We start from the raw sequence: 25,639 nt of genomic DNA, 5'->3' as shown, positions 1-25,639 counted from the left end.
ATTGCACCTACCTCAGAGGGGTTCACCTCCGAGAAGTCAGAAGAACCTGCCTTGCCTCCTCAGAGAAGCCGTGGAAAAGTCAAGTGGGGCAGTGGATGTGCGAGCACCGATCTACAAGCGACCGGCTGTCATAAGGGGCTGTGATTGTTATTAGCAGCAGCAATAATAGTAGAGCGCAGTCTGCGCGTGGAGCTTCGGCCCTCACCGGCGGCCATGCCGAAGACGGTCACCGAGGGCGGGTAAGGAGTAGCCCTCAGCGCGGAGGGAGTGCCTGCTGGGAGGGACTCGGGGGACTGTCCACCAGAGCTCTCGTAGGAGATGCCCTCTGGTCCACCTGCCCCCGGACTCCAGAGGGGCCCTTCTCACACGCTGTCCCGTCCACGCCACTCCTTTGCTAGTGACCCCCTGATGACTTTCTGCTGCCCAAATAGGGCAATTAAAAAAAATCAAAGATCAGAAAAAAATCCTGAACATTTCTAGAGAGACCAGAACATTGACTTTCAAAGAACCAGAACATCTGCTTCTCTGACAGTGAAGCAGGATCAGGCTGATATCAAAACCCTCCACAATCCAGTCCAGCTACAGAGGAGACAGAAGAGCAGCAGCGTTCCGCACGCAGGCACTATTTTAAGCACTTTACATACGCACGTGCGTTAACTCACTCTTCATCACAACTCCATGAAATAGGTGCTATTTCTATCTCTGTTTATGGATGAGGAGACTAAGGCACGGAGAGGTTGAGTGACTTGCTGGGCCCAGTAGCTGGCAAAGTGGATACTCGCCATTGGCAGTCTCGTGCCAGGGACGGAGCTTTCAGCCTTTTCACTGACGTTCCCTCCCTGAGTGCGAGGCGGAGCCTGGGATTCCGTACCCAGCCAAACGATCAGTCAAGAGTGAAGGCAAAAAACCCCCTCATTTTCAGACGTTCAAGGTCTCAGGAATTACCTCCTGTGCTGCCTTTCCGAGGAGTTATTTGAACACACATTTCAGCAAAGCAGCTCGGAAACTGAAGTATGGAAACTGGTAAGATGAATCCAGTGTAAACATCAAAAGACTCCAGGATGGCTGGTGGGCAGCCGGCCCAGGAAACCCTCAGGACAAATAAAACTACCGGGTCAGGGACCCAGGTAGAGTAAAATCAGAGAGAAGAAAGGAATAGATTCCAAATAATATACGAAAGGAGGCTGGAAGATTTAAGGAATATGGTAAATTGGCATGTATTTCTCCTGCTGAAACTGAACAGTTGAAAACACCGAGAGGTAGGGAGGAAGAAAAAAAAATCCAGCCAGAAATTAGTGGCTCAAATAGGAAGTAAACTAAATTTTGACATGATTTGGATGAACTCGTAGAGAGTAAGGAAGGAAAATTCATTCAGTGCTGATGCTGGAAGCGTTGTCCTGGGAGAGACCCAGAAAGAACCACAGTGCCACCGCAGGCAAGTCAGGGCCGCTCACGGTCACTGTCGGCTCGCGGGAGGCAAAGTCACGCCATCAACGCAACGTAAACGCTGGGCCTGGGGGCTTTTATAGACAACATAGGAAAGGCTTAATAATGGCTACAAAACAGAAGCAAACGCCATCGACCTTGACAAGATAAAGACAAAAGAGGGAGGAAGTCGGGCGGGGAGAGAGGGAGAGCCCTACCAAATGGTGCAGCAGTCGGGGGTCACACACACTGCTGAAGTTTACAGAGTCGCTCAGCAGAGAAGCTACAACGGGGGCAGGATTAGCAACCCTCGGGAGGAGGAAGAGGGCTGGGGTGGGGTGTAGACCCTGAGCCCCCAGCTCTCAGGCCAGGCTAGATGGAGAATGTTAGCTTGACCAGATGCCCTGCTGGGCCCAGGGCAGCCCCTTTTTACATCTGTTGTCCCGTGAAATGATTAGTTCTGCTCCTTTTCACTTTCAACGGTCTGCTGGTTGCAGGATTAATAATATGCCACCTTATCTAAAATAGATAAATCAGAAAGTATCCGTATGAACACACGACATGGGGAAACCACCGGAGGAAGCAAAATGGACTGTTTAAAGTGACGTCTCAGGGGAGCTGGCGGGAAGTGGGGCGGTGGGGAGGCAAAATACACTTGTCAAAACTCACCCAACCATGCCGTTTAAATGTATGCATTTTATGGTATGTAAATCCTACCTCAGTAAAGTTGATTAAACCAAACACATGACCTTTGGAGGGTGGCTGGGGTGAGTGACACAGCACTCTGTAGTACTTGATTTCATTTAAACAATGTGCATTTTCACTCAGAGAAGATTCTTCAAAATTTGTATCAAAAGCTATTTTTAAAAAACAGCTTGGGGTGGGGTTACTGGGTGATGCCTCAGGCTTGCTGGCTGGAGTGCTCCCTGAGGCTTTAATCGGAAGAGGGGAGTAGAGTGTTTCCTCTGAGGCCCCCCACTGTTTTTTTCTTTTTTCACTTTTCTGGACAAAAGGGGATATTCAAGGAGCTGAAAATTTACCAGTGCCTGGGGCTCACCCCTAAGAGATTCTGATCTAATTGGTAGTTTAAAAGCCTCCTTGGTGGTTCTAATGGGCAGCCTGGTTGAGGATCATTGACTCTGATGAGGGATCCCTGGGGTCCAAGATGTGAGGAATTCAAGATGGCAGGCGGTGACTGAGCTGCCCGTGGGTACGGGCTAAACATTACCCAAACGCACTCTCTCCTTTTGCAGGTGGGGAGACTGTGGTTTGACTGGCTCAGAGAGGAGAGGGCCTTGCCCAAGTGGGGTGGCGGATCGTAGGCCCAGCCGAGGCGGGAGCGAAGGTCACTTGATTCCCAGCTTGTGCTCAGTGCTCCGGAGCCTCAGGCCTCGAGCCGCCCGGAGACGTTAAATAGCACGCCTTCACCCTGAGCCGCCCTCGAGAGCTGGACACAATGTAGCTCAGAGTGCAGCCCTGAAATTGCCTGGGGGGGGGGTCTTTATAAATGCAGATCCATAGGCCCCCAACCCAAGCCTGTGGAATCAGAGTTTCTGGAGGCGGAAGCCTAGAAGTCACACTTTACCCAGTGTTCCAGGTAGTTCATAAGCCTCAGCACTGAGCGCTCGCAGGGCCTTGGCCTCTCTGGAGCGGGCCACACAGCTCCCACCCGCGGCATTCGCCCTGCTGTTCCTCGGGCTTGGTTAACACCCCCTACCTCCAGCTCACTCAAGTCTGAGTTTCCTCTGGGAAGTCTGTTTTGATTCCCTAGGCAAGGAAAGGTCTACCCTCTCCTTTCACAGCAGGCCTTCCCTCCACGGTGCCATCTCAGTGGTAACTCGCAAAGCAATGTGTGCGGTGTTTTGTTTAATGCCCCTCCCCTGCTTCTATGGACCCCCATCCATCGCGTCCACTGGGGTATTCACAAGCCCCAGCCCCGCACCTCGCGCCCAACAGGGATTAAATGCAGCACAGGTACAGGGCCCGGGAGGAGTGGGGCCAGGAGTCTGCCCAGATCTGCCGCCGGGCCGTTCTGCTTCTCAGCCCCTGCAGTGAAGTGCCCAGCAGAGCACTGACCAGACCAGACCGGACTCGGGGATCCCAACCATTCACTCCATTCTCCAGACCCCTAAGCCACTCTGCGCACACACAGCGCGCCGTCCTTTCTGGTAAATACTGGTAGCCAACACTTAAGGGGCGGGTGGGGACCTGGATCTTCCCCACGGCCTCGGCACCGGGCTCGGTGATAGGGAGGCACAGGCGGGACGGGGTGGACAGCTACTGCAAGTAGCCCGGGCGGCCAGACAGCCCCCGTGAGCTCAGTGAAGACCTGCGCTCTGTCTTCCCAGGAGTTCTGAGAGCATCGCCATGAAAGCTCCCTGGGAATCGACGGTGGCCTTAGTGATGATCTGTGTGCGCCCAGTCAGAGGCAGCCGAGGAGACTCTGCCTGGTCAGCAGGCACACAAGACCGTTTAGGGACCAAGTCTGGGGAGCCTCCCCGGCTCCCTGAGCTCTCACACCTCCTTCAGGCTGGGGGTGTCTCCCCAGATTCCAGCTAACTCACAGATTTCCATTAACCATGTACCAGTCAAAGTCCCTTTTTAACATCCACTCTACTAATTAACAGAACCTTAATACTGATCCGAGACAGAGGCAGGGGAAGCTGTAGCATGGAGTCACTGCCTCTGAAAGTGAATTTCCAATCAGCGCAACTGATCACACCTAGGGTAGAGATTAGAACCAGCAAGTGCACACATTTTTGTCTTTCTGCCCCAGATGAGGTATTTTGCAGAGTATAAGGTAAACCCCCAGCAGCTCAGGTCCTGCAGGCCTCTGAGTCGCCCCTGTGCCCTTTGACCAGTGCTGCCCTTAGGCCCAGGCTGGCCCGCCTGCTAATGGCCAAACGGAGCCCTGAGAGCACTGGGATTTGTCCAGACGTCCCCCGGTCATGACCTGGAGAGGTCATCCCGGTCCAGGCATGCCGGAAGACAGAGGTGGTGGAGAAAGGTGCTGATCAGACCTTACTGTGTGCCAGGAGAGACGGTGAAAGACTAAAATGGGGCGGGAGGGAGGCGGAGGAAGGGAAAAAAAGAGACTGCGATTTCTGGGTGTCCTGTCCAGAGTGCCCGTCTGGCTTTTGTCTCTTCTCAGTCTTTCACCATCTCCGCTATTTGACAACTCTGGAAGCTGCAGAAAACTGACAGCGATGTAAGCGGTTCTGGTCCTATACGTGCAAACTGTACCCAGGGCAGCGCAACTGATTACTGCTCTGTGGATTTTGTTTTTGCCAGTTTTGCATCTATTTGTAAATTACCTCAGACTCCTGATGACCTATATTTGCGTCTGCTCTGTGCATTTTCCTGTAAATGATTAGAGCATCTTAGTGGTTTCCTCATTAATTAATGAGTTAAATAAAATCTTTGACCCAGATTCACTTTATGTTTTAAGAGAGGCATGATTAGACCTTCTTTTAAAAATTTCACATGTGCATGCAAATCCCCTGGGGATCTCACTAAAGTGCAGATTCTGATTCAAGGCCTGGGGAGGGGCTGGAGGGTCTGCGTTTCCCGCGGACTGCCGGTCCACGGACACATGCAGGTGTTAACCTGCTCTCGTGGTGCTTCGCTTTGAAATGCTCCAGCGATACGTGTGGATGTGAGTAAGTTAATTATTACCTGTATCTTGGGCTTAATTAGCATAAAGAATGTTAGAGGTTTTTTTGTTTTTTGTTTTTTGTTTTTTTTGATGAAACTTACTGTGTAATAAGATCTACGGTCCTTGCATGAAGGCATGAACAAGGCTTCAGAAAGTGGCCAACCCAGGCCCTGGATCCCACCGCCTCACCCACAACGTGACCCCGGCAGGTGTGCAGAGCCCTCTGCGTATTTCCACGCCCCGTGGGCTCACGTGCTTCCAACCCTGGACTAGCCCTGGGAAGGGGGCTGCAAAGGAGCGGGGGAAGAGGTGGCTGTCAGCCCAAACGGGGCTCCTGTTCCGCCTGTCACCTCCTGCAGCAGGGGGCAGCTCACGAGTCCCACGTGTTCCTGCCCCTCTCAGACCACAGAGCCTGAGCGCTGCAGGGTCTCCTGGGAGCCCCTCCCGGAAGCAGCCACACGGCTCGCAGGAGAAGTCCTGGGGAGACACCTGAGGGTGACGTTCCGAGCTGCTGGATATCAGCCACCTCAGCTCCCGAGGCTGCACCTTTGGGCGCCCCCACTTCTGCGTGCCGGGCTCTGGGTCCCTGGGGCTTACGGGCCACTCCTGGAGGAGGGGTCTGGGGAAAGGCATGCCCGCCTTTCCACTGCACCAAGCCAGCCTGGGAAGAGGGACGTGAGAAACGCCAGGTCCCGGCCCGTGTCCAGGGCGGGCGGGCCAGCACGGGGGAGGAGCGGGGGCTCCGGAGGGCTGGCTCGAGTCCTCCCGCTGCTCTGATCTTGGGTGAGACACGTTCTCTCTCCAGGCCTCAGTTGCTTCACCTGTTCGATGGGGACAATGTTCAGAGCACAGACTTGTGACGAGGCTGAGTGGACAGGGTGTCGGCCAGCACTCTGGCAGAGCTCCCGCCACCTGAAGAGCCCTTCCTCTTTGACAGGTCGTGTCTCCGCTTTCAGGGCAGCGCTTAACAGGGAGGAATGTGTTGAGAATGGTGGAATCTCAAGCATCCAGGAGTCAGACTTCCAAGCAGCCTCTGGCCTCCCAGACACCAGCAGACCAGGACTTTGGCGTGTTTGGGAGGCAGCAGATTGAGCCTCTGTACCTGAGGGCTGAAGGAAGGCATGTCTCCTTGGAAGCATGGGGATCCGGCTTCTTCTCGGCTCATGGAGAACTGCTAGGCTGATCGATGGGGCTCTGGCCTGGACCTCAGCGGAGTCTGATGCCTTGAGCTGAGCAGAGAGGCCCCAGCAGCACAGACTCTCCCCTGCTGGCTGGCTGTCCGTGCTGGCAGTTGGCAGAAGAGCAGGCACCTTGGTAACTAATATTGTGCAGCAGGGGTGGTGAACTCACATGCTTTCAGGGGCGAGGTAAATACAGTGAGAGTGTGGAGCAGGAGTCAGCAATAGGGAGTGGTGGGGACTGGGGCAACTGGAGAGTTTTGCTGTGTCTAATGTAATTCAGAGGAAAAGAAGTCTGGTCCTCAGGCTGGCAGTTTGCCACCGTCTGCTAACGCACAACAGGTTCCAAAGCTCTTGTGCACGTGGTTTCATTGAATTATCATCTCCTTTCTTCTTTATAGTAATTATCCCCACTTGGCAGATGAGAAAACTGGACCCTAACAAGGTTAAGATGATCTCCTAGACTCATTTCAGGCAGCAATTTATGGGGGTGGCTTGAATGGAGGCAAAGAGTTCAGATTCTGTCCTGTAGCACCAGGCCTGGAAGGAGGTGAGTGAGAGGCTGGCTGTTTTAATTTACTTTATTCACAAGTTCTAATAGGTTCAAGATTCAAAAAGCATGAGAGATACACAATAAAGAATTTCCTTCACCCCCCCCCCACCGCCCGCCGCCCGCCCCCCCCCCCCGAGCCCACCAGCCTCATTTGCTTCTTACCCGCCCTTCTAGAGATATTTTATGTAAACTAATCTCTCCCCCCTCCTCTCTCTCCCTTTTAACCTCCTTTTACGTGTTTTACCCTGAAGACAGCACGCTCTTTACGCATCTCCGCACCTTGATTTTTTTCCGCTTTAAGAACACGTCTTGGCCATCTTCTTCGTCTCTGCGTGGCTGCATCGTATCGTGTGGTTACAGGAAACCGGACTTTATTCCAACACCCCCTATGGATGGGCGTTTTGTGTTTTCTAATCTTTCACTTGGACAACAAACGTCAGGCGTATATAATGTCTTCCACGTTCAAATCCATCTACAGAAGAAAACCGCCAGAAGTGGAGCCCGCGAAGCAAGGGGTATATATTTTTATTTGCGTTAGAAATGTTTTTAATTGAAGCTTAACTTACAAGAGGTGAAATGAAGTGCTCAATACGTTTTGTACGCACCTGTGTAACCAGCACCCGGATCCCGGGGTAGGCCACCGCAGAGCGCTTCCAGCAACCCCTGCCTTGTCCTGGCTGACCCCTCCCTCCCAGGCACCTTTCTCACCTGACAGCCGTCACCGTGGGTTGGTTTGGCCAGTTTCTGGGCTTTGTAGGCATGCCATCATAAAGAACACGGTCTTGGACTTGGCTTCTCCGGTTCGACAGCGTGTCTGAGGCCCCTCCGCGTTGTGCTTAGCTGCAGCTCTCTCTCTCTCTTTCATTGCTGCCTGTGTTCTATGGTAGGGATACACCAAATTAATTTATCCACTCAACGATCAATGAGCCTTTGGGGTGTTTCCAGTATTAAGCTATTACTAACCATGTTGCTGTATACAGTCTTTGAGGGGGGACATTATAAAACTCAGGTCCACTGGTTATGTGTTGGGGGTGGAATGGGTGAGTGGCTGTGTGCCAAATCGCCCTCCGCAGAGGCTGGTGCAGGGGGAGGGCGTGCCTGTTCCCTTGTTCTGCATCTGAGCACTCAGCTGAGCAGCGTCTGGCTCAGAGTCGACACTCATTAAAGCCACGCAGCCCCCCGCTCCAGAAGTCATGAGAAAATGCTCAGAGAGCCCCAAAGCCCCCCCCCCCGAGCAAGACAGTCTGATTTTGCCAACGTGCCTCCCTAGAAGGATCAGGTGAGAGTGAGGGGGGTCAGGGAACACATTTCCACCCCCAGAGAAACCTTTTAATTTCACAATAATAACCCTTCTGCTCCTGTGGCCCCGGCCTTTCCACAGCACTTGGATGCACACCGGTGCTTCTCAGCCTGCCTCCATCAGGGCCTCTGGGGCACTGACAGAAATAGCAATGTCACAGCCCTACCCCCGTGATTCTTACTTAATTATCGGGGGTGGAGCCCAGACATCAAGACAACTCTAGTGTGGAGTCAGGGCCAGGAACCCCTGACTACCCTGCACACCATCCTCTGAAGTGGGAGAAACTGACACGGTGCTGGGGGTGGGGGTGGGGGTGGGGGTCATGAAATAGTCTTCATGGTGTCACCGCCATGCCCCCCCCAGGACCAGGAGCAGTGCGAGTGACTCGGTCCTCGGCTCACTGAACGCTGTGCGGGACAAGCACCAGGGCTGTCGGTCCCAGGGTGCCGGGAGGAAGTGCGCTGACGAGGCCGAGGGCCCTCCAGGCCGCCCCGCTGGTCAGCAGCAGGGCGGGGTCCAGAGGAGGACGACTCACTACAGCCTCAGCACACGCGCTCACGCCTGCCTCCGAGTCCCAACCCACCACGTGCCCAGAAAAAGACTAGAAGCAAATATGCCACAATGTTAACGGTGACGTCCTTGGCTGGCATGCTCATGGGCAATGTCCTCTTCCGTGTACTTCTCTGGTTTTTCAAGTCTTGCTCAGTGAGCATGGAATATGCTTGTCTTCACGAGCAAATAAAAGTCCTTTCGAGTGATTGGAGGAAATAGCTTTGCCATTTTCTGGAGGAGCAAAGTGAGTCCAAAGGGAGGCCGTGACAGAACCGGGGCCACACCTGCCCCCCGAGTCCCGCGCAGGGCTCTGGACCTCTTGGCAGGTGAGGCACGTGTACACTTTAGCTGGAGGCGGGGCTCTGGAAAGGGGTGGGAAAGAATGTCCCCAGCTAAAACTGCTCGTTGTTTCAATCTGATTATATAAGCTCTTGTAGAACAACCAGGAGACGCGGGAAAATGAAAAGAGGAGAAAATAACCTGAAACCTCACCGTCCAGACATCGACAGAGGGAAACTCGGGGGCCTGTTCCTCAGACAAGGCTTTGCCCAGGAACACTCACACAGGGCCAGATAAGCATAATTTCCATCAATAGATCGTGCTGGAAGCACACAGCTTCGCAGTCTTCTTTTTTCAACTCAGTCCTATGTCGCATGCACGTCAGTGAATGGAGGCCCACACCAGCCCCAGAATGGCCGCGCAGGGTTTGCAGACGCGCCAGAGCGTGCGGCCATCCTCCTGCTGAGGGCCACGCGGGTTGTTCCCGACCACATCTGCTTTCTTGCTGCAAAATGCACATACAGTCCTCGGAAAACTGTGGAGTAAAGCTTATCGGTTTGGTTTGGTTTTGGTGGAGTGAACAGTGGCCAAACTTGGATCTGTGAATGCGTGAATGTGTATAAAGGTGGGTTTTTGGGTTGGATTTGATTTAAATAATTTAATTTAAAGAGTATGAGCCCGACAGAGTTCTTACGAAGCCGCTTCTCTCTCTCTCTCTCTCTCTCTCTTTCACACACACACACACACTTGCAGGTGAGACGTGGTTACAACACCCTCCTGAGCACAGCCAGGCAAAGTACCTGACGAGGCCATGCAGCCAACAGCCAAGGTCAAGTGTGCTCTGCCAGCTTCAGCTCCGAGCCCACAGTTTGCTCTTAACAAGTGCCTGTGGGCAGTGACCGCACACGCACACACACACACACACACGCACACACACGCACACACCAGTCAATCCCATTCTCCCCGCACGGAATGCTCTGGGGCGGTGATGGAGTCTCACGTCCAGAAGCAGGCATAACTCAACGGCTGAGGGCATTAAGTCCTTGACTAAACTGGTTGTTCATTTGAAGGGACAATTAACCCAGTTAATATTCCAGGCCAGCCCAGCAGGTCTGTCCCCATCAAAGGACATATTGAGCAGATAATAAAGTGGCTGCATCACCTTCATGGAGGAGAGCAGGGCTCTGAGGTCCCTCCCCAAGGCCCGCTGCCCAGGTCAGGCTGGGCCACAGACACTTCAGGCCAAGGAGACTCCAAGTCCAGGCAGCCTGGGCTGTGTGAGCTTGAGTTTGGAAATGGAAGAGGATGTTTCCTCTGGGGAAGTTTCCTTGCACAGTTGAAATGATCTCCCACTCTGCGTGTGTCTGATGCATGGAGCCTCAGCATCCATCTTGTGACCATGAGGAGACCTTACTGGCTCTGCCCTACCTCTGGGCCTTTTGCTGTGTCACAGCTTTCTTACTGTTTAAGTCAATTGAGTTGGAGTTCCCTGTTTCAAGCAGCAGGAAGCATCCTGGCTGCTAGAATGGGTCCTTCCCATCACCCACCAGCTTCCTGGAGGAGTGGAGGTGAAGAAGGGAGGAGCCAGGGCAGAATCTTCCTCCCCTTCCTCTCGCAATGCCTGATGCTAACCACAGGGTAAGGTCTCCCCTCGAGCACAGATGTTCCCAGTTGCCTGGATCTTAAAAGACTGAATCCAATAATTGTACTTGTTTTGGCCCTAGAGGTCTGGCTGTGGTGCCAGGAGCAGGGAAAGGGAGCCAAGGCCTGGCCCCAGTGAGCTACTTAGGTCAGCCAGGGCCAGGTAGTGACTGGCCAGCTGCAAAGCTTGGCCAGGGGTCCCACAGGCTGGCAGAGACCGAGGGTGGGTAAGACTTGAAGCAGGTGGGTAGCTTGATGGGCAACCCCAGCCCCCGCAGGAGCACGTGGAAATAGCTCCCACGATGGGAGCACGTCTTCACGCTGGGTACCAGGCTCTGGGCTGTGCATGGATGGCCAGCATCGTCTTCATCACCCTGAGGACGTGGATGCCATGACCCATCTCCAGACAAAGGAACTGAGGCCAGAGGGGTTCAGTGTTTTGTCCAAAGGCACACATCGAAGAAGATGGAGGCAGATTCAAATGTAAGACTGTAGAACTCCAAAGCCTTAACCAGTCTTTGTCAACTTACGCGTCCCTCCAGCCAGCCAGCCAGCCACTGTCCATTCCTCCATTCACTCTACAAATGTGATCTGTCACCTGTCCTGTGCCAGGCGCTGTGCAGATGATGAGGGCCCTGCCTTCCTTGAGTCCTGAGGGGGCAGTGGCGCCTTTGGCAAAGGACAGGTGACGGCATTCAGTCTGAGTCAGTCTCACACCAGCCAGGCAGGACTGGCGGAGACGCCAGCTCAGTTCACCCCTTTGGAATGTGCTGAGCCGGGAGAGCCACCCTCGGCGCTGGGTCTGAGCCTTGGTCCCACCGGCTCCCTGTCAGCGTGGCCCTGAGCAGGGCGCGCTCTTGGGGCCTCAGCTTTCTCACCCACAGAGTCGGGAGAAAACGTCTCGATCGCTCGTCTCCTCACATGGGTGCTGGAGTCTAAAGGGAAGGCCCCCCTCTTAAAGGGCTTTGCACGCTCCGATGTTTCAGGCGAATGTCAAGCAGGAAGCCCTGCGTCCCCTCTGAGGAAGTGGTCTTCCCCTTTGGGTGGGATTGGCAGGTCTCAGGTAACAGGACCCTTTAGATGCTTACTTACCACATGTTTAGACTTGTCCCGGCACACGTGGCTCGGGAGCCCCCCGGAGCCTCTCCCGGGCCCGTGTGATACCCTCCACCCCCGCCGCTGTCAGACGGGGCCCTGGGATGGGGAGCGGGCGGAGGCCCCGATGGATGAGTGCAGGCTGCAGGTTCCCGGCCGAGCTCTGGTCCGGGGCCTGCCCCAGCGCTGCTGGCTGCCGGCCAGCGGGACTGACGTCCGGTCTGATGGCCCCTGGGGCTTGCTCACCAGAAGGGCGTTGGTAAAGAGTTTGTTTGCTTCTAGATGTAAAGGAGGACCAGCCTGGCCCCCTGGCAGCTCTGTGGCGGAGCGTCTGCCCAGGCGAGGCGCACAGCGGGGCTTATACAGCTTGACTCACGGCAGAGGGGTGCCCTGTGCCCCTGGCGGGAGGACAGGAGGCCGAAGCGACCCTAAATTCCTGGAGGGGGAGCTTCCTGTTGCACAGAATCTGTAGATTCCTGGGCTGACACGCCCTGCATTCAAAGGTTGAAAATACCAATTTTATAATAAGGTAAATGTTGGTTTTCATTTATCTCTATTAAAGGCATTTACAAATGGTTTATTGATTAGAAGGACTAGGAAAGAGAACCACCGTCCCTGCAGCCCTCACGTCACTGCGATCTGTGCGGCTCTGAGGCTCAGGACACCCTGAGCGAGGCCTGCGGCTCACAAACGCAGGAACACACTTTCCAGGACCATAGACTCAATAGGCGGCACTCAGGTTGGGGCTTGAAGCAACACGTGGCAAGAGCCCGGAGGCCACGGGGCTCGGGGGCTGCGTGTCCGCGTGAGTGTCTGTGCGTGAGTGTGTATGTTGGGAGGATTTCTGTGTGTGCACGTGCGTACATGCTGTGTGCGTGCCATGCGCGTGTCTCTGTGCCTGTGAGCACGTGCAGTGAGCGTCTGTGTGTGTCCCTGTATCTGTGTCTGTGCATGTGTGTGTGTGTGTGTGTGTATATACGTGTGCCTGAGTGAGTCTGTGACCTTGGACGTGTCCCCTGCATTCTCACAATTGTAAAACAAGGAGCGAGGACTAAATGGACTCCGGTTCCAGGCAGGCTCGGCTGTCTGCTGGGGCTCTGGTGGGTTCCGTCTTTCTCCACCAGCTCTGGAAGGTCACCCAATGACCTTTCACCCTCCCTGCTCCCAAATGCCTGTGCCGTCCTTCCTCCTGCCCCTCAGCTGCTCCAACCTCCCTTGGGAGGACTCTGTTGTGGGCTCAGCCATCTCTCACCCTGACCCCAGGTGACCTTGGAACAGCCCCTGCTCCTCCCTGGACCTCCGGCTTTGACATTCTCCACGTGCAAGCTGCCTGCCCCCGGCGAGCGGGAGGGAGCCGGGACACTGGCCGGTAACCGTCATGCACACCGCACGCACCTTGCTGCCTTCCAGAATGGACACTCCTCTGGGGCAGGGACAAGCACGTCAGTGTCCCAGTGCCAGCACAGGACTGGCACAGAGCGAGGCTGTGGAAGCACGTGCAGAAAGAGGCAAGGCTGAGTTAGCCAAACCCGGGATCGTGGAGCCTCCCCACCCTACGGCCCCATGCCCCAGATTTAGGATTCAGAGCTCCCTCTCTCTCTCTCTCTCTCACCTTGGCCACGCCACAGAATCAGCTGGGGAGCATTTACAAGTAACAGAGGAATGGTGCCCAGGCCCCCGAGATCAAGTGAACTAGAAGCTGAAGCATGAGTCCAGCCACCTGCATTTTCAAAGCTCCCCCATCACTAATGCACAGCAAGTGCTCAGAACCACTGCCCTGGCGGCTGGAAAACCCCCAGGCACTGAATTAAAGGTCTTTAGCCATCACTCTGCTTCCAAGTTTCCTGCTGAGTTCATAAAATACAGACTTCAGGACCACCCTAGAGTTTCTGATTCCAGTGGTCTGGCCTGAACCGGGAAAACGGTGCTTAAATCAGCTCCCAGGCCCCCGGTGCCGATGTAGGGTCCTCGGTCCTGCCCAAGCCCCGCAGTGGAGGCTTCAGGGACAGAGCCACGGCCAGCACCCCCCGCCCGCCACGGGCTGCGGTGGAACGAGCTTCCGCAGCAGGAACCCAGCTTCCCCGGCCCCTCCTCCTCAACGCTCGGCATTCTTTAAAAGCCAGTCTGATTTTGTTCTTTCCTTTGCTCAACGGCTCTGACGCTGAGACCCTAATTCTGAAGGCACCGTCCGCAGCCCTGCAGCCCTGGCCACTCTGCCAGGCTGGAGGCCCTGCGTGCGGGATTCTCTCTGCTCGGCGGGCTCTTGCCTGTCTCCCCGCGCAGCCGAGGTGAAACTCCTGCTCACCTCGGCCTCCCTCCCTCGGCTCCCGGAGCCCCAGGCCTGACTCCCGGGTCCTCCACCAAACCACAGCCTTCAGGAGGGCAGGACTGGCCCGCTCTGCTCGCTGCTCCACACGGCCCCCACCTGTGCAGGCTTGTCATGTCCCCGGTGCTCAACACGCATCTGCAGAATGAAAACGCTGCAACACAGATTCGCACTCAGTCTCCGTGAACGGGTTTCCTCATCTCACCGAGTGAGCAGGGAACGCGTAACTGAAGATGTTCAGAAAGTGCAGAGCGGTAGCCGTCTCCTGCACGCGTGTGCATGTGCACCCCTGTGTGTCTGCAGGCAGACACATACAGGCGTGTGTGTGCATGCGTGCGTGTGCGTGCACGTGGCGTCTGGTAGGCAGCGGCTGCATTTAGGCTGAACTCAGGGACAGCTCAGCCCCCGGGCTTTTCCTAACAGTCATGCAAAGTCTCCTGGAAGCCTGGTTTTTCTCCCCTGCAAATGGCCCTACTCCAGGTGCTGCAGGGTTAGACTGGGCCCTGAGCCTGAGTGGCCTCGGCCAAGGGGAGAGGGAGAGTCTCAGCTGTCCGGGGTTTGGCCAGGGCAGGGCTTGGGGGCAGCAGAAGGAGATGGGTCTGGAGTCTGACCCGGTGGGTTCAAATCCAGGCCCCACCTTTTTTTTTGCCAGCTTTGTGACCTTGGACCAGCTCCTCATCGTCCTCCTCAGCCCAATGGGAATGATGCCAGTGACCCGCCTGACTTGGGGTGTGCTCCCGTTGGCGGGGCAGACCAGCTGGGGACGCAGCGCGCTTTGCTCTCACGTTCTCAAAGGGAATCTCTCTTCAGACATCGTCCCTCCTCCTGAACCACCAGCTCTGCCCAGCGCGGAACACAGGGTGGGACAGAGAGTCAGCATTCCATAATGTCTCTACGGCGTGATTATGCATCCAGCCCGGGGACTGGCACACAGTAGGGGCGCTGCTGCTCAGCACTTCCCTCTCCCTCCCTGAAACAGTGCTGGCCTGAGACCCCAGGGGACTGAGATCGCAGCCCAGCCCCATGTGTGCGTGTGTGTGTGTGTATGTGTATGTGTGTGTGTGTCCTCCCGTCCCCATGACCTTGAGAAACCGGACGCTTATCTTCTGGGGCTCAACCGCCTCCCAAGTCAAAGGAGACGACTGAAGCCAGTGCTGCTTGGCCCCTTCTGTATTAGGTTTTGCCACATTTGAGAAGGTTCTGCCCGGGGCGGGGAGGTCCGGGCTGGGGCCCCAGGAGGCTGGTGCGGACCGGGGCGCTGGCTATGCTCCCGGCCTGCAGGAAGGAGAGCCGTGTTCTTTCCTCACCTGCTGATGATAGAAAGCCTCTCCCTCAATTGAGCCGTTTCCTTCTCTTGCCCTAAGCTAGAAGGAGTAGATTGGATGAAAATTATCAAGCCTCCTCGTCTAGAATAAATATTCTTGAAATGGAACAAGTTATAAATAAGCAAGCAGCAATATCCTGTGTTATGAATATATAATTTCCACCCTTGATAGCTGACTAGGCCCCAGGGACTGTCTGAAAATGGCCTGTCTGGTCCTGATATTTTATGTTTTTTTAAAAAGGCCCCTAAGCTTTTGTTTCTTAGCCCTTGGAGAGCTCAGTCTCTGGGGGAAACAATGAGAGTGAGCACTGGAGCCCATGTACCAAGGGCAGGTATTTTATTTTCAGAAACCTCTGGAGAATGCAAAGGCTCACACAGAGTCAGAGAACGAAGGCTGGAAGGGGCCGCAGAGCTCAGGCTATCCCCCTCCCCTCCTCACTTTACAGAATAGGAATAGAGGCCCAGAGAGGCCAAGTGACTGGCCCAAAATCACACAGCAATGAACTATGCTCTAGAACTCTAGAATGCAAGCCTATCAGATTCACCCGGCTGTGAGCTGGCTCTCTCTGCCAAGAGGCTAAAGGAAGGCCTGGGGATTTGCTTTTCCGTGTCATGGGAAGACAGCCGGCCGTGGGGCCTCGCAGATCCCACTGACCATCGGCTCCTCCGCTTCCCAGCTCCGTGATGCTGAGTAAGCTGGCATCTCCTCTCAGCCACAGTGTCCTCATCTGTCATATGGGAATGGGGACGGCTGTGAGGATTAAATGAGCTCATGTGCGCGAAGCGCCCAGGATGAGGCCAGGCAGGAACCAGCGCTACGAATCCCATCCACCCCTCCAGGGCTCCCGGCTCCTCTTCCCCCGTCTGCGGGCGGCACCTGTGCCTGTCCCTCACTGCAGGCCAGCCTCCGAGAGCCCCTGGTCTGGATGAGCCCGGCGATTCTGTGTTCGCTCATCTCATCTCCCAGGGAGAGTGAGTGTCCTTCAGAGCCTCACATCCTCCTCCAGGTCCCCAGCAGTGCCCAGCAGAGCGCTGGGCACATAGAAGTGCTCAGCTCAGGACACGCTGAGTAAGCCGGGCGCCGGGCCTGGGGACAGCTACCAGCTACCGGGTGGCGGCTGTGTGTTATCCAGAAGCGCTTTGACTCATTTGATCCCCAGCACAGCTCTCCAAGATGGGCACCGTCACTCCCATTTTAAAGATAAGCAGGAGGAGACTGGCCACGGTGATTCAGTAACTCGCTCAGAACGCGAGGGCCAGGCACGGCGGGGCCGAGTCCAGCCTAGCGGAAGCCCCTTTTCGCTCCTCTCCATCGCCTTCCTGCAGGACGACCTGCTTTCTCCAGGATCAGGGTAACATCGGAGCACGGGTGAATTCAGCCGCAGGCCCCCCAGCGGTGGGAGCAGGGCGGGTGGGGGAGACGGTAACGGCTGTGCAGAGTGCGTGTTAGATGGAAATGTCCTCTCCTGTGGGTCTAGAGGTACACTCGTAATTAGGAACCAGCGTCTGAGGTTCTGATTTTGATGGCATTAGCTTTAATGGCTTTCTTTCTTTCTTTCTTTCTTTTTTTAAAGCCGTTTAATTACTAATCAGCGCTGCCTTGCAAGCTAATGTAAAATGCGCACTTTGCATCTGGGGACGAGGGCCCTCCTGGGTGGGTGGCTGGGAAGCCTGTCAGGGGTGGGGGGAGGCTGTTCCCTGGGCCAGCTGGTCTCCCCACCCTGAGGGGTTCCCCCACTGGAGCCCCCAGCCCTCTCTGCTCTTCAACACTGGTCTCTGACATCACAGAATCCCCCCACTTATGGGAGGAAGCTTAGCAATTGGCTAGCCTGGCCCCTCCCACCTTCCCTCACAAAACGGGAAACTGAGGCCCCCAGAGGTGCCAGGGGGTGCAATGACTAGAGTGTGTGGGGCTTCTTTCTTACTTGCTAACAATTTCTAGCACATGTACTCATTTGCATTCCCGATTTCAATAGTCAAAAACTTTCCAGTGCTAAAACCTCATTTTCTGAAGCTAATTTAGGTCTCATTTTCATTAATAGCTTGGCAACAATCATGCAGTGGAAATTTCTCCCAGGTCGAGGAAAGCGCCTCGGCCAGGGCCCCAGGGCTTCTGCCGGTTCCTGCTCTGGGCCTCCTCACTGGTCCGTGGTTTTCTTCCGCAGCCAGACGAGGGGACTGAGCTTTCTCGGTGTCCTTCCAGACTCTGTTCTATAAGACAGTCTGCAAAACAGAGCGTGCCACAATATGTAAGTATTTGTTATTAATAAGAAAAAAAGTTTTTGGAAGGTTACGTGGTCTAGTAAGTTTGGATAACGCTGGATTCAAGTTACTCAAGTTGGTTTTGTCTGTTCGTTTGTTTGCCAGCACGTGTGCCATGTGTCTTTACCGTGATCATGCCGCACCTCGTGGCCCCTAAAAGGAGCCTATCTTTTTGTGGCACATTTATCAATGTCTTTTGGAGAACTGGAGTTTCCGGGAGCCTAAAATGGGAAACCTTGGCGAGGAGAGGTTCCGGGTCTCCCCTGCCCTCACTCTCTGGGGCTTCTGTGACTCTAAGAAACAAGGAATGAAGGAGCCAGCTCTGAGACACCCTCTTAGCTTTAGCACGTGGACCACCCACTTCCCCCAGATGTCACCATGCTCTTGTTAGGGGCACCCTCAAGCTGCGAACCCAGTGATCGTGTCGGGGCCCTGACTTTGCCGCCCCTTGTCCAGGAAACCTGTGCCGGCCGCACCAAAGCCCACCGTGCCCTGTCTCACTGCCCCAGCCAACCCTGGCTTCCCCTCAGCCCAAAAGGTCCCGCCCCAGCGAGCCCACCTCTCCTTCCCGACACATCCTATGCCCAGCCTGCCCGCACACGAAGCCTCGCTCGGGGACAGTGGGCTCAGCAGCCCGGGGCGGGCCCAGGCTTGGAATCAGAGGCAGATCCGAGTTCTGTCTCTGCTGTTTCCCTGTTGCATGCTTCTGGATCAACGGCTGAGTTTCCTTCACACACACGTGTGGAACAATCACGGTACCGACTGCCTGGCTCTGGGGCGAAGAGGAACAGAACTTCACAGTTTGTCTTGGCTCAAATTCCCTGGAAAGCAAACCTTAACGCAAAGCTTGTGTTCCGCCGCTCTTTTTAAGGAGTGCAACTCCCGGGATGCCGGAACGGGGCCAATGGTGCGCAGAGCTGGAGGGAGGAGAAGCCAGGAGAGCACGGACCAGAGAACGCGGGCACCCCGTGGCAGCAAACACAGCTGGCCGGCTGGGAGCATGGAAAGGTCTTTCTTCAAAAGACTGTCCGGCGACTCATCTTAGGATGATCCATCCGGAGGGGGAAGGGAGGCGACCGCACCTGGATGCTCCTGTGTCCCATTGCTCAGAGGACGGCCGCCGCGGCGTTTCCTCTTGCCCGCTTCCTGGCGGCTCAGGACAGGGCTGTGTGGGTCCTGTTGATCTCAGGCCTCAGCGTCGCCAGGAACGCCCCAGAGCAAGCGTGAAACGTGTGTGGCTCTGACTTGGGATGGAATGCTTTGGGGTTGCGCCCACAGTCACTTAGCAGAGTCACGCAGAGCGGGCCGCGGCAGCGGCGTGGGGCGGGAACAAGTGGTGAGGCCCTGGCGTGGCGCGTAAGGAGCCCGTCCCCTCTCTGCCCCGTCTGCCTCCCGCTGCGCCCCACTCCCCTGGCCCACCCGGGGCCTCGGCTTCTGGTGGAAACAGGATGCTGTCACTGCTGCTCCAGCCAGGAGGAGGGTACAAGTCTAGTCAGTCACCGAGCTCCTTCCAGGCTCTGGGAAGACTTAAGGTGGAGGGTCCCTGACACGAAGCGTGGTCCCTGCTGCTGTGGCTGCTCGTGAGGATGTGATGGACACTCGTTACCTCTTACTGTCAGCACTCAGCCCTCAGGTCTCTCTTCCTCGACCGGCAGCTTGGCCGATCCGTGTTGACTACCTGGAGGGGTGACCCAGACCAGGGTTCCTGACGGATCTGAGCCCTTGGTCCTCCCGGGCCTCACTGAGAAGTTATTACTGCAGTGGACTTACAAGCCCTTTTCATCAGCCAAGGGGGTGCCAAGACACCCCAGAGGATCCCCATCCCCACTGGCAGCAACCTCAGAGCCGTCAGGGTGAACTGCCCCTGCGGTGTGGGCGCCCCGTCCTTGCTTGCTGGTCGGGAGACACGAGCGCCTGGAGTGACGGGGGCAGTCACAACTTCTCAGTCAGGTGAGACCTGCAGAAACTTCAGCCTCACAATAGACGTGTCCGCTGCCTGGGGACCAGGACCCCTCATCTCGTGGAGCCTAGGTTTTCTTGGCGCAGGAAGCATACATTCTGCCGGAGGGTCGCTGGGCGCGATGGCAGCAGCAGGTGAACATTCAGCCCCTGACCCTCGGACCTGCGGATCCAGCAGTGAGAGCAGCAGCTCCTGCGGCCTGTCGGACAGGTGCTTAGACCACAGCCTGGGGGGCAGCGCTCCAGCCATGCAGGGGGCTGTCCCCAGGCTGCCACCTCAGCTCAGTCTTTAACAGGCCATTTCTCCACGGTCATGAGACCCCTGCTGCTACATAAAGGGTCCCTGATAGCACCAGGGGATCCCATGGCCACGTGCCCACTGCCACACCTCCCTGTCATGCAGTGGGTCCCTTCACGGGAGTCACTGACAGGAGGGAAACTGTAGGTAGATACAGCGTTCCAGCGTTCCATAGACTTCATGCGGCAGTGCTGCTGGAGGCGCGGAGGGCAGAGAGGGTGACCTCCCCCCAGGGAGGATGCATTGGTGGGCCAGTCTTCTGCAGGGAAGGCTTTACCCTGGGGCTCAGGGACGGCATCTGCTGTTGGCTGAATGGGCATTCCACAGAGGCAGGAATGAGAAGCGCCTTGGAGAGACGGACCCCCTGCTGCTGGGGCTATTCAGGGCTCCCATCCTCGACACCAAGGCCGATGAGGGGGCTGGGGAGAGGGGGGCTGAGCCGCCCCGCCTTCCCGGTTGTTACGTGCCTCCCCGGCATCGGACACTAAAGGACACCAAGACCTGCCTGCCGTGTGCCTAGTCCCCTAAGTCCTTCCGTGTACCTTCTCCTCGGACAGTCTGAGCCCAGATCTTCTGACTGTCCTCTTTCCCAGACCTTGACCAAACAGCCGAGCCATTTACCACTGCATCTTTGTGGCCTTCGCTCAGGCCACGTTTCCTTACTGCTCTGCCCCACGGGCGCTTTCCTTCCACAGCTGGCCCTTCGGGCCCTCCAGATCAGGTCTGTAGTATGGTCTGAAAGTGGTCCATATTCAGTTAACGATGACACATCGCGTTGAGCCATCGGCGATGCGGCCCAAGCTCTCTCCTTCCTGGTCAGGTGATTGGGGACAATCCCTCCCCTGTGAAGTCACAGGCGTCCCATGAGAACTGGCGCTCTGCGAGCAGCGGCCTGGGCCGCACGTTCTCGTCACTCACCCCTGCCTTCGGGCGCAACGGGCTGGATCCTAAACGTTCCATGTCCATCATAACTGAACTACCCAGCCTTGTGCCCTGGCACACCTGACTCCAGCTCACGCTGGGCAGGTCAGTCCCATAGTCGCTCGGTGTCCCCTGCCAACTTCTGGTGGTACCCAGAGCAAGAGTTCTCTGCATGAGAGTAATGGCCTTGCTCTGGAACCCCAGGGGCCTGTCCTGCAGCTCTTCTGTGGGTGCTCGTCAGACTCCACCCAGCACCCTTGTCGCCATGGAGGCCTCTGGCATCACTGGACCTTCTCAGTCAGATGGACCCAGAGACGGGCAGCTCAAACCACAGTCTGATGCCCAGGAAAGCCCCCTTTGGATCTAACAAAGTTACTTTGCTTTGATCACATGCAACTTACCAGATCTAGTAAGATATTAAATTTTATTTTTGTTGCTTGTTTAAAATTTAATTTTTTTGGACAAAGCAAACATTAAAATAAACAGTTCCCAAATTTGAAAAATCAAAGAAATGTAAAAAGGCACACAGTAAACAGCCCCCGTCTCCTACTGATTTCCTTTCCAGTGGAAAACCGCTGCGTGTAGCCTCTTGGGAGTTCTTTCAGAGACATTTTAGGCCTCCACAAGCAAATGCAAGCGCGCGCGCACATGAGCGTGTGCGTCCCCACCTCCCACCACTGGCTGACACGGCTGGTTTGCAGCCCCGTGCCTGGCTCGTCCCCACCCCGGCAGCGCGGGGAGGGCTTCCTCGCCGAGCCGGGCTGTCCAGGCGCCCCCTCGGCGCTCGTGCTGGAACCCCTGTAACCATCCTCCTGCTGATGGACACGCAGTTTGTCTCCAATCACTTGGAGCCACAGAGAGAACCAAGTGAGCGACTCCCTATGCGTGAAGCACGGCCTCCCGGGGGCGTGCGTGTGTGATCTGAAGGGGTATTTCCAAACGGCTCCGCTTGAGGTTTGCATCCGTTCACACTCCCACCAGTAACGCAAAAATGTGCTCGGTTTTGTGCACCACCACTCCCAGCGGGTGTTTTAATCTTTGCCAATTGGATCAGTAAAAAAGTTATTTCAATGTACTGTAATTTGCTTGTAGGTTATTTGATTAAACGCCGGCGGTTTCCGCCTCGTGTCACTGGCCAGAGTTCAGCTACCTGGCCTTTCACAGACTCCGTGTCCTCTGCCTTGATACATAACCGCAGAAATGGGGGGGGGGGGGGCAGCAGAGTCTGACTTGCTGGTGGCACTTCGCAGATAATAATAACTATTTATTGAATGAATGAATGAGTGGATTGAGTGAGATGCTAGTCCCATCAGTGCGGCATTTTCTACAAAGACAATTTCCCCTCATTTTATCAGTTCTAACCTCCCCAAAGTCAAGCGGGGGGGGGGGGTGGGGGCACTGCTGAAAGCCTGCTCTGCACGAATTTCTAAAGGTTAGCGCCTCGCCCACAGAGCCTCTGGGAGGACGCAACCGTGCTTCCACAGCTTGTCCCGTGGAGTTCCCTGTGTCCCACAACTGGCTGGGCCGGACCAAGGGTAGACAGCTGATGCAAGGGTTTTCTTATCTGTAGACTGGCCAGCGACCCATGATCTATGAGAAATAGCTGGAAAAGATGGGCTGGGTCAATCAGGACTGGGGAACGGGACTCTGAGTGGAGCAGACTCAGGGCCCAAAAGGTCAGGAGGTAGAGTCTGAGTCATGGTGGCTTTTTCACAGTGACGCCCACGTGCTCTCGGGCAGCATGACCTCACTGCTTCCCCAGCGAGAGCTGGACTCTGATTCACCCCCATTAAACTTGGGCTGGTCTTGGCAGCTCCCCCGTGGCCACTGGGACACAGCAGACGTGATCCCGCGTGACTTCCAAGGCTGCGTCATAAGCAACGCCGAAACTTTTGCTCGGGCTCTGGGGACGCTGACTCTCGTGGTGGCGCCCCCTCAGAACCCAGCCCTCACACTACGAGAAACCCCAGCCACACGGAGGGTCCACGTGGGGTGTGTCATGATATCAGCTCAGCAGAGCCTAGGCTTTGAGATGTCCCAGCCCAGGGGCTGAGCAGGTGGGTGAAGACCTCTCCAGCTGACTGCCGCCCCCAGCAATTCAAGCCGCTCTCCAGGATTTGAACCTTCCCGGCTGAGCCCCGAGACATGGCAGCGCAGAGACAAGCGTCCGCACTGCGCCCGACCGCGTTCCTGGCCTCTGGACGCTCTGAGCTCAATGGATCAGGCTTTGTCTCACCCCACTGGGTTTCGGGGTGACTTTTGTATGCAGGAGGTAACGAAATCGGTGACTGGACAGACTTTCTTTCCCCTAAAATCATGATTTCACTTCCTGTTCACATCCAGCTGAGGGTTAACAGGTGAATTCCAAATCCAGCAGGTATTCCCTTCATTTGAGTCCATAAACAGAGGCAGAGCTGGAACTGGCTATAAAAAGAAGGCTCCTTGACTTCCAGCCCAAGAGAGCTTTGCTCCTTAGAACTAGTGAGAAGAGGCTTCGTGATACATGAAGAAATGACGTCTGTTTCTCGGGTCAAAGACACACACGCACACGCACACGCACACACGACATAGACTGGCTTCCCGTGCAGACAATGTGGGCTCGGGTTTCCGGGAAGCAGTTACCCAGCTAGGAAATACTTCAGCTGAGAAGCCTGGCCGTTTAGTTCTGGGGAGGGCACTCGGGTACAAAGGCTGGCGGAGGAGTCAACTCCGGCGGCAAATGTGCCCATGAGAAGCTGGAGCCACCAAGGAGCCCCCAACACCGACGTGTCCTCCTGGGTGAACAGCAAGCCCCCACCCTGCGCAGCGCCGGGCAGACTGGGGCAAAGAGCTCTCTCAGCGCGCGGCCAGCTCCCAGGGAGCGGCGGCGACATCCCGCAGGAAGCAGGTCTCCCTGGCAGGCGGCCGGCTGAGGGGAGTGAACCGCTCAGCGCTCCCTCGCTGTGCTCCGCACTTTAAAGTTTGCACAGAGGCCTGCCTTTCTGGCACTCACCAGAGCCCCTCTCCAGCAGCAAAGGCTCTTGATTTCCATGGGAACCTGAAGCTGAGAGGAGCTGAAGGCCATTCTAAGGGCCACGCAGCCACTAGGTAGGAGGACCGGGCGGAGGCCCGGCCCCCCTGATTCCGCGGCCTGCGGCCTTTGCGCTGCGCTGGTGCCCACTGCTCCTGCCACTCGCAGGTCCTGTCCCGCTGGCAGCGCCGCCCCACGCAGGCATCCGGAGAGCCGCAGGGCCTGCGCCGCGCCTGCGCTTTGCAGACAAGCCCCGCGGCAGAGTGCGTTGCCCGCCCTGCTACTGAGCAAACGGCAAAGCCACGCTCTGAGCCAGGTCTCAGGGCTCCATGGCCGGCGGTCCCCGCCTGAAGCCCTTTCGTGCATCTGTCCTTTCTCCCGGCTCCTGCCACTCACACGGGCCTGGCCGGGAGGTCGCTGCCAGCAGCCTTTTAGCAGAGACGTTCCTGTGATTCTTCAACGTTTATTAAATAGCCACAGCACGCAAAGCGCTGCCCAGCCCGTGGTGACGGCTTCCGGCTGACGCGATGTTGAAAGGCAGCCGTGACTTGGGCACCAAAGGGCCGACACACCAGTGTGGGGCCTCTCGCCGTGCCCGCTGCCCTTTCCCAGGCTCCGGGGGGGCCCGCACCCCCCTCCCCACACTGGGGGGACTGGGAGCCGATCACAGGTGCGGCCACTGGAGAGCAGACCCCCTCGGGGCTGCAGCGTGATTAGACTCTGTGTTGTGAGAAAGTGACACTGTGCTCTGATTCATACCAGGGAAAATGAGATTTACATTTAGTTCTGAGTAACCTTTCTGGGCTCGGCGAGGTGTGAAGGAACCCGATGGGGCCGCTCTGCGGCGGGGAGGCGATTCACATTCATTAAGACCTCCGCATCAGCCAGCCGGAGGGTGACAGGGCCCAGCCCGCCCTCCTCCCTCTCGCCCTCCGGGGTCACGGCTCCAGGGAGGCCCGCAGTCACGCCGGCTGCCGCTTGGGGCAGTGGGCACCGGCAGCCGTGAGGGCTGGAGGCTCCGAGAGAAACTGGGAGGAAAATAAACAGCAGGCCCACAGGTGACACCGTTCGAGCTGACGGCACTCCAGACGCTGCGAGGCTGCGCTGACCGTGCGAGGGTGGGGAGGGGCGCTGGCTGCGGGGGGGCCTGTCTCAGAGGCCCCGGCCACCCCCTGTGCACATATTTACAAGGCACTGTTCAGCCACCTCCTGTTCAGACGGGTCTGGGTGGAGAGAGAGGTGCCCGGGGAGGAAGGCTGGGGTCTCAGGCCCTTGTCCTCGAGGGGGCTGAGAGGAGGGTAGCGCTCCTGGCCGCCACTTGGGGCTTCTGGGGCTCTGGATGGCCTGAGCCGGAACTGCCGCAGGGGCACACGGCCTGCTGAGCCTGGGAGGCCGAAGCAGAGCCTCGAGAGAAAAAGTGCGCTTCTCCCTCGGAGGGAAGCCCGGACACTCTGAGACGCTTGGCTTGTCTGTTCTCTTAATGGCAGTATCTGTAACAATTAATAAAAACTCTGAGGGCTGCTGTCCGCTGAATGCTCGCTGGGTGCCAGGCGCTGATCACAGCCCTTGGGGCGCACGCTCCCTGAACTGTCACAGCCGCTTTCTGGAGGAGCCGGGGCGCTTACTTCCAGTGTGTGGATGAGGACCCCATCGTGGCGGAGAGCCCTGCTGGATACCAGGCGGGCTGGAGTGGGGAGCCAGGGGGTCACGGCTTGTTCAGGGAGACCTTCCCCCTGCTGGAAGGGTGTCTCTGATCAGTCCCTCACTGGAGCTGGTTTTCAGTTACATGAGACCTGTTTTTCCAACAGTGCAGGGCCTGGCTTTGGCGAGAGACTTGCCACGTGCTGTTCTGGGCCCTCAG

The sequence above is a fragment of the Camelus ferus genome, chromosome 27, assembly GCF_009834535.1.
Source record: "Camelus ferus isolate YT-003-E chromosome 27, BCGSAC_Cfer_1.0, whole genome shotgun sequence".
NCBI classification, from domain to species: domain Eukaryota; kingdom Metazoa; phylum Chordata; class Mammalia; order Artiodactyla; family Camelidae; genus Camelus; species Camelus ferus.
The sequence above is the reverse complement of the archived record's forward strand: the minus strand, read 5'-3'. Positions refer to the sequence as shown.